A 9334-nucleotide genomic window follows, 5' to 3' on the forward strand; every position below is an offset into this window, starting at 1 on the left:
GCAAAGGTGGAATCTCTCTGTACATTGATTTTTCTAGTGCAGGCTTAATGTCTGTATGTGATTATGTTTACCATGCAGGTGAAGCAAAAAATTAAATTGGGCTTCTTTAATGAGGGGGAAGACTAGCAGCAGAACTGAAAGATCACAGGAGAACTTGAGCAGGTAACCTGGTTGCAGATACTGCCCTGGCTTTAGACCTCTGCGGCTGCTAAAAATGCATTCATCCCCACCTCCACACCCTCCCCACCATGCAGATCTGCTTTTGCTTTCTCCTGGTTTCTCAGGGAAAAAAAAATCCCCTAGGATTGTCTGTCTCTGTCTGCCTGACAAACCCAATAGGAAACCTGTGTTAATCTGTAAGTGAGGGTAATGGTTTTTCTGCTGTTTCATACATGCTAGGTCAAATCCATGGACCTTGAGACAAGAGAAGGCCCCCAGGGGAAATGAATTCCCTTCCCTCTGCAGGGCCTGGTACCCATCGGCCGCTGGAGGTGCTGGAGGGGTGTCCAGGAGCCCTCCGCTTTCCCCAGAAGATACTCTGTTCCTCCTAACACTTGTCCTTCTCTACTTTCAGACTGTAGGCAAGAAGGCCAGACCTCCAAAAACTAGGCCCAGGGAATCAGGTTTCTACTGTCGTCTGGCGTGGTAAGGGCAGGTTCAGACATCCCTGCTAGAGGCTGGCTTTCCAGGCAGCACCTGGGGAGGCAGGCTTGAGTCCTTGGGGTCAGAGGTCATGGGGTTTCACTCGCTCAGACATGCTGTGACACTAGGTCTGTCTTGGACCAAAATGGACACGGAGCACTGTGACTCAGGGTGGCTTCTAGAAACTCACTGGGGAGTGTTTTCCCTCCTTCACAACGTCTCAGAGCACAGGGACATGGCCCGGCCAGGCCCTGCACTGGTATCAGCTGCAAACACCATGGCCTTTCCTCCCATCAGGGCAGCGGCCCTAGTTCTGAGTCACCAGGTAAGGACAGGGGACAGCACAGAATTTGAGATTCAGCTCTCAAGTCCAAGTGGCCCCTTCCTTTCCTAATTCAGAAGAAACTGGCCCCCAATCAGCTTTCCTTAGCTCTGTCCCCAACCGGAAGTGAAAATGTATCTCTTGCAGGCCTCCAGCTCCCGTGCTCCTGGGTTCTGCTGTCCTCTTGAAGCCCGAGCCCACGGGGGCTGTTTGCACAGGAGCCCCCCCGCCCCAGCTCTCCCGTGGCCGTGTCCTCCTGGGGGGACAGACAGGGTGTGTGGGGGCTGGGGGCCAGGGTGGCAGCCAGGTGTGGGATCTGCCCACAGGGATGGGTGAGGGTCAGTGCCCTCTGAGGGAGCCCGAGTCACCCTCTCTTGGGAACTTCCCGCCAGAAGACAAAGCTCCCAACCTCCCAGGGAGCCTCACGTGGCTGCCGGAGAAAGACAGCCTGGCCTTGATAAAAGTAGGAGGCGAGGAGTAGGGACTGTGGGACCCTCCTGGAGCTTCTCCCCACCCAACCTTGGGCTGTGTCCTCCCAGACACCTTTGCCGCCAGCCCTGGACCGAGGAAGTGGTCACGCATGCTCCTGAAAGCCCAACGCCTCTTTCAGAGGGCCTGGGGGTAGGGTGGGGCGGGCATCGGGAAGGAAACGGTCAGCTGTTTCATAGTAAGGCCGCCGCAGGCCCGTGAGAGCAGCCCCTGCTGTGGCCTTGCCTTCTTCCAACTAAAGGAGCCAGGAAACGGCCAAGTTGGTCCTTGTGGCAGAAACTTCTAGAACCAGAAGTGGCCCTTCCCAGCATCCTGGGGGTGGGGATGTCAGATTTTGCTCTGGGTGGGGCGGGGGGGGTGGTGGCTGGCAACCAAGTCCCTTGTATGTAACCTGGCAGCTCTCTGCCTGGAGACTTGCCGATGGTCACGATGTGTCACCTCCCAGGAGATGTTCCACTTTCCAAGCAGGTGGGAAATGAACCCAGTTAAAAATAGCGACACCGGACTCATCACAGAGTCCCCTTGTAAAGCAAAACCGTGGGTCTCCTCCAAGTGGCACAAAGGACCGGCCGTGGCTTTTGGGTTCCCTCTGGGACTCTGGGGGCTGGGGTCCCAACTGCACCAAATCCCCCAATGCCCTCCCCTGCAACACCCCGGCTCCCAGCACAGCCACCAGCAGAGCCCCTCAGCCATGGCCGCTGGCCACCTCCCCACACTGGGTTCGCCTCGGTGACTGGGGGCCACTGTGACTGTCCACACCCTCTCCCCGCCCTCCTGCTCCCTTCAGGGCCTGGTGGACCGGGGTTTCTGGAGCTTTCTCAGAACCGTGGACACATTCCCAGTGGAAATCATGACATTTTCCGTTTCACATGACGCACTCCACAATGCCTCAGGAAAGAGAGAGAGAGAGAGAGAAGGCAAGCAGGGCCTGGGAGCCAGCCCCGCTCTGTCAACAGCGAGGCCAGGTCCCCTCTGTTTATCCTGGAGTCACCTCCCCGGGGCTTGACAGTCAGCCTCCGTGTCTGTCCTGCAGCCAGAGGCCCGACGACTAGGTTAACCGCCTTTTCTCTCTGCTCCTTGGCACATCTGGGTGAAGGCGTGCCTCCCTACTTTGTTGTGTTTTTTTTTAAACTTTACTTTCGACTGCCATGGTAACTGCTGCATGTTTGGCAAAGGGAAAGAGGAAAAAAAAAAAAAAAAGCTCGGAGAGAAGAAAAGGAGCTCTCAGCGCAGGGCTGGCGGCCGTCCAGGGTAATCATGCTGCAGAGCTGAAATGAGGCCTCTGGCGGGCAGCCAAGTTACAAAGAACAAAGCTGTCAGTTCCTAATGTTGGCGGCAAAGCCTGTTTGGCACCCTTATATGGTTTCCCAGAACTCCCTGCCTTGGCTGCCTTCCATTCCCTTCAGGGCAGCAAACAGGATTAGCCCAGCTCTGAGTTGTTTTTCTTCCCTCTCCTCCAACTGTTTCCAATGACATCATCCTCGCTGCACTCATTTGCCAGCAGGGTGGTTTTTCTCTCTCTCTCTCCTCCCACCCCCCTCTCTCCCTCCATCTCTCTCACACACACACACCTCCACTCCCACTTCCTTCCTGTAGCCGCCCCCCCAACCTCCTCTGACTTGCTCGAAGCGCACTGTTTGAGGTCATGCTTCTTGTCCGGCATCTCTGTGAAATACACACACGCCCCGGCGCTTGCTTGTCCATTTCGCTGAATCAAGCCAGACGTTGTATTTTATTTTTATAACTGAATTCCTGTGAGATAAAAATCTCATTTTCCTTCGCAGGCTGTAATCAGCACTCGCAGGGCTGTGGTTTCCAACTGCCCCATCTCGTGCTTCCTTACGAAGCACCGCTGAGAAATGAACTTGGCTGCCATTCAGGTTTAAAGGGCCCGCAGCTAGTCATACGTTGCTGGTTCACACACACAAACACACGATGTGCACACAAAGACTATTGCACGCACACACCCACAGGCACACATACCCACACCCACAGCTACACAGACAAAGGGTATGGAGATACCCCCCGAGACAGACAGACACACGAGCAGCACCTAGGGTCATTCTTTCCCTTTCAAGAAAGAGAAGAGGTGAACAAGTAGAAGCCAAAAGCTGCTTCCGAAAAGGCTGGTTTCAACCAGCAGGCAGGCAAGCGTTATGCAACTAATGTCTGGGTTCATGAAAGGAATCGAGGTTCGCTGACTGCACGAATGTTCCCCCCCCGCCCTGCCCCCCCCCCCCAACTCTGATTCATGAACTAGTTTTCAGATTCATGAATCACTCGGGAGCCAGCAAGAAAAAAATGAGTAGTATTGATCTCATTTCAATTGAAATGGGCTCATTATGGCCACGCAGGGGCAGGGTGCAGACAGCTTCCTACCGCCAGGTACTTGCCAGCATCCTAGGTCTGCAGGGAGGCTTCCCCACCTGTGGGTGGGGCAGGAATACCTTGGGGACAGGCTGGCTTTTGCAGAGGAGAGGGTTTGCCCTCTTCTGATAGTTAAATAGGCAGAATCAGATCTCTTGGTATGAGGAGCTGGGGCTGGACTCCTCTGTCCTCCTTCGGCAGGTCTGCAGGCTTCCTTGGGTGTTCTCCATCTTTTTTTTTTTTCACTTTTAATGAAATCTTTTAAGAGAAATCTCAGTGCAAATTCATTTCTGGATTGTTGGTGGCGTCTCAAGGACTACCTGAAATAGCAATTCACCTTCTACTAGGTGAATTCAAGTTCAGCTCCAACTAGGATGTCTTGGGGTTTCCTTCTTTGTCTGTTTCAAGGCCAACATGTAGCTTTTGCCTTTTTTAGCCCCTTGCATTTGATTCATCAAAGAAAGCCTGGGGAATATGGACCCTCTAGATTTGGGCCAATCACATTTCTGTAAGGAAAAATAATCCTCCAGCTGGGTGACTGTCATCACAGGGACAGGGGGCCCTGGGATTTCAGAAAGTCATCCTTTTCCTTCCCAAATGAAGCAAGGGTTCTCTCACTGACTGTCAAGGAGGTGGGCACTGAGCTGGGGTCCAGTGGCATTGCAGACAGGGAAACTTCGGTCCCTGGGTAGGTTTATCGAGGGGTGTCCTCCAAGGAACTATGCCTCTCCAACTGCCTTTCCTCGTTCCCCTTGAATTCCAACTCAACCATCTTCCCTCTTGACATATGCCCCCCCTGCCCAGTGCAGCAGGTCACACTCATCCTCATGGCTGGGGAATCTTTCTCTTTCTTTCTAGAACACTGCAGTTTGGGCTGTCATATGTAAGCAGACCATGATCAGTGTGATTAGCTTTGATTTGCAGCTTTGCATTGGGATTTTGTGTGGTTTCAGCTCCCAGATCTCCCCCAAGCACCCCTAAATCTCCCAGGGAGATTTAAAACAATTGATGAGACATTCACTTTTCAGAAACCTCACAGAAGTGGGCACCCCTCAGCAGAAAAGGATTCTACCCAATGCTGCATCACTTTGGATCCAGGAGTTCGGAAATGAGACTCTCACCCATTGACTTCAGATGCGCCATTAGGCACATTTAGCTTGGCAGAGATTCATGCTGTGACTTTGCCTCCTTTTATTTCTGCAGTGCCCAGAGAAATTGGGAGCAGCCCCAAGAAGGGCAGAGAAGATGCGCTTCTGTGAATTTCAATAAGCAATCAGGCTTCCCTGGTGGCTCAGATGGTAAAGAATCTGTCTGCAATACAAGAGACCGGGGTTTGATCCTAGGGTTGGGAAGATCCCCTGAAGAAGGGAATGGCTACCCCCTCCAGTATTCTTGCCTGGAGAATTCCATGGACAGAGGAGCATAGTGAGCTAAAAGTCCACGGGGTCGCAAAGAGTCAGACACAGTTGAGCGACTAACACACACTATAAGCCATTGGTTCAGAGGTGAAAAGAGCTGCTTTGCATTTCGTGAGGCCCTTTTGAAGGTGCCTTTCAGCTCTGAGCTTGTATTCTTGGGCTGAACCTTGGAGCCAGCTTGGAGTCCTGGGGTGTCATGGGTTAAAATCACTTCCATAAATGGGCCGGCTGGCCTCAGAGCAAACTGGGATAGTGGGTTGGCTCATGTTTTGCATTAACTCATTTATTTTTTTTTTTTTCCACTGCAGCCTCACATTCTCTGATAAACCTGAGTTGCTAGGAAAGCTTTATGTAACACCACCAGCCTCAGCTTCTTAGAGCAGCAAGTGCTCTGTTTCTAGAGTTCCCCATAAACCTGGCAGCACATCAAAACCTCTGTTTCATAACAGACCAGAAATAGGATTTTCTAATAACATCCCGAGGACTGGACTGAGTGTGCAGGGGTCTGGATTTTTATGAATTGCTAATGGTTAACTAAACAGAGACCCCCATGACACCCAACCTACTGTCTCTGGGGTTGAGGAGGGTGGGGATGTGGGAGGAGTGTGGTTTCTACATCCATGATATGTTGGTTCCTGACCCACGGCCCCTTTCAGAGAATTTGCTAAATAATCCCAAACATATTGAGGATCTTACTCATGTTTTAAAAAAAGAAAAGGGGTGGGGGAGTGGGACTACCTTCCTCCTGCTCCTTCCTTCATTCATGGAGAATGTGGTTTCCTTTTATTTTGTTGCCAGACTTGCTGAGGGTTATAGATTTAACCCCTGGTTTTCCTCAGGGAGAGGTCAGTTCTCTTCAATGGACACACCTAGTGTGAGGGATCCAAGTATCATCCTGCAATAGACAAAGCACACGTGTGAACGTCAGCCCTGTGACTCGTGGGCTGATAAGATGATCAGTGAGGGAGAGAAGAGAGCAGGGAGGCAGCCTTGCCTTCCTCCCTCCCGCCCGTGGGTTACCTCCCCAGCAGGCCACCCCGCCTAGTCCGGTCCTGGTGTAGATTATGACAGCGAGGGGAGTTCCCTCCGAAAGGCCATTTGCAGCCTATTTAGATGTCACTTAGGCTTCCAGCCACTATCCCTTTGTTCCATTTCATCAGCTGTGCCTTCCTTCCGGTTCTGTCTGGACCATCCTTATCCTGTCCTGTGTGAGCTGCTAGCCCAGGGGCATCACTTCAAAACAGAAGAGGCCCCTGGTACGGCAGGATACTGGGATCGGGGTCAGCCAGACTCAGGTTTGGGGAGAACCCGGGGTGACTCATGGCACGACTGCCCCCAGCGAAAAGGAGCTGCCGTAAAAAGATACTGCCCTGTGGGTCCTCCACACCCCCTCCTGCATGCCTGCCCCCCTGCATCCCACCATTGCCCTCTGTTCCCCCCCAGGTCAGCTCTCTGCACTCACCTGACCACCCTAGTGGAACCTCAGCTGCGTGGCCCCTTCCCCTGGAGCCCTTCACTCCCCTCCTATGTGGTTTCCCTGTTTTAAGCTTAGGTATATGTGCTCAATCTTGCATTGATGTCTAACTCTATGACCCCATTGACTGTAGCCCATCAGGCTCCTCTGTCCCTGGGATTTCCCAGGCAGGAATACTGGAATAGGTTGCCATTTCCTCCTCCAGGGGATCTTCCTGACCCAGGGAAGTTGCCATCATTCTCTCCCAGACCTCCTCAAACAATCCCCCTATTGTTCACCTCCCTTACCTTCTCATTTTGGAATACTAACACGAAGATGTACCAACTCTGGGCTCACCAGGACCGTCCTCACTTGGTTATTGCCTCCTCTGCCATTGAGATAATTTCTCTGGTGTTTGCAACTCTTTTCCATTTAGTTTCACCAGCGTTGAATCAACCTGATATTTACCCTTTCTTCTGGATCCTTAGTAAAAATAATCCAGAAAAGTCTCCTCTCCCAGCAGGGCCCTAGGGAAACCCACACATGTCCCCAGAGCCCACCCACCAGCCTTCATCCCCAAATGGCTCCACAGAAACTGCAGTCAAAAGGGGGTTCCCTCCAGGCTGAGATTTAATAACCCTGAGATCCGCTGAATGTCTGGACACCTGGTTGCTATGGAGACAGTTGTCATTAAAACACACCGATCTGCGGAGAGATATAAAACTGAGGCTGAGGTACACGATCGGACACATTAGTGCAGAGAGATGGCAAGCTGCTTATCTCCTCCCTCTATTGACACAGGGCCTTTGCCTTTTAAAAGCATCCTGAGTGACCTTCTCAGAACCAAGCCAACGCAAATCCATTTCAGTTAATATTTCGCAAGGGACGATCAAGGGCTTTGCCAAATGCCAGATGCCTGGTCTTCCCGTCCCCAGCTGAGTCAGCCCAGAAGAAGAGGACATTCCTCTCTGGCACCGCTTGTTCCCTGCCGACTGTCACTGATCCATCAGTGCAGCAGGCAGCGTGAAAACACTGACCCTGACAGTGTTCCAGATCAGATGGCTGGGGACGAGCAACCAGTGTGGGCAGGGAGGCCCTGGATGCGTGGCCCAGTCTGGCGGGGCAGAAACTGGAGGGGCCCGCAGAGACCCACCCAGGAGGTAATGAAGGCCCGTGTCTGTTGCCTGCCAGCTCAGGATGGGGTAATTCAGCAAGAGACAGTTACACGGTGTGTAGGTGTGTCTGCTCACCACCTTCAACCCCTTATCATTTGAACTCTCAAAGCCCTCATGACAAGATCAGCAGCTGAAGATCCATGTCTCCCTTGGTCTTGTCTCTGTGCAGGAGCCAGTAAGGCCTTTCCCTCCTCTCCCTTGACTGGGCTGTTCTGGCATAAAGTGTGTTAGAGTTAGTTGCTCAGTCATATTCTTTGTGACCCCATGAGCTGTAGCCCGCCAGGCTCCTCTGTCCATGGAATTCTCCAGGCAAGGATACTGGAGTAGGTTGCCATTTCCTTCTCCAGGGGATCTTCCTGACCCAGGGAGTGAACCTGGGTCTCCCGCATTGCAGGCAGATTCTTCTAATCTAGATTCATCTAAACCACCAGGGAAGCCCCAGTTGGCATCATAAAGGGGCAGGTGCAATTCACAATGTGTAGCTGGAGTCCTTCTGAAATGTGTTTGGGGAGGGGGCTTGAAAGAATGATATAGTGTTCACTTATTTAGCTCTGCCATCCTGGAGGAGGGAAATGACTAGGAAAAAAATAAATAACCAGCTCTGACTGTGGCCACATTGTGAATGCAGACCAGGCCTGCTTCTGTGCTGACTCCCAGCAGCAAGCCTGCATGAACACCTGAGATCCAGGTTACCTTTCTCCTCTTGGAAGATATTTGAACTCTAGAACATAGATCATAATTTAGTCATTGGCATGGTCTTGGATCTTCAACAATCCCCTGATTACCTAGTGCCTGAATTTCCTTTTCTCTGGGGGGATGTATTTCTGTTTCTGTTTAATACCAATGGCATTTTAGTTTATCTTCTTATTGACATATAATTGCTCCTCAGTGTTGTTTTAGTTTCTGCTGTATGACAAAATGAATCAGCTATCTTCCTGTTGTTCAGTCACTAAGTCACATCCAACTCTGCAGCCTCCATGAACTGTAGCACTCCAGGCCTCCTTGTCTCTCGCTGTCTCCCAGAGTTTGCCCAACATCATGTCCATTGAGTCAGTTATGCTATCCAACCATCTCTAAAATCAACTATATGTATACACATATCTCCTCCCTCTTGGACCTTCCTCTTATGGCCACCACCATCCCACTCCTCTAGGTTATCACAGAGCACCCAGCTTAGCTCCCAACCAAACAGCATTTTAAACTTCTCTTGCTTGAGTCAATTCTCGCATATTGCCACGGAAGAAGGAGGTAAACATGAGATCCAGACTAATATGTAAGACCTTGAGAACAATGAATTCATTTATCATGTGCGACATTAGTACGAGACGCAATGTAATGTTAAGACACCTCTTCTTAGTACCCCCTATATACAGGATGGCAGTAAAAATAATTGCCTCTGGAAAACAATCACCAAAATGAGAAGGGGAGTGTGAAATTAGAAATGTGGGATTAGCAGATACACACTACT

At 51.4% G+C, this 9334-nt stretch overlaps 1 long non-coding RNA gene across 1 annotated transcript; it reads right to left on the bottom strand.

Moving 5' to 3' along the window:
* Positions 1-3796: 3796 nt before the first annotated feature.
* LOC122446339 lies at positions 3797-7467 on the bottom strand. Its single transcript, XR_006270848.1, has 3 exons — positions 7000-7467; positions 5977-6133; positions 3797-5131 (listed from the first exon to the last, which is right to left on the bottom strand). It is a non-coding gene; the product is annotated as an uncharacterized LOC122446339 (long non-coding RNA).
* Positions 7468-9334: the final 1867 nt, after the last annotated feature.

The sequence above is a fragment of the Cervus canadensis genome, chromosome 8 (assembly GCF_019320065.1).
Source record: "Cervus canadensis isolate Bull #8, Minnesota chromosome 8, ASM1932006v1, whole genome shotgun sequence".
NCBI lineage: Eukaryota > Metazoa > Chordata > Mammalia > Artiodactyla > Cervidae > Cervus > Cervus canadensis.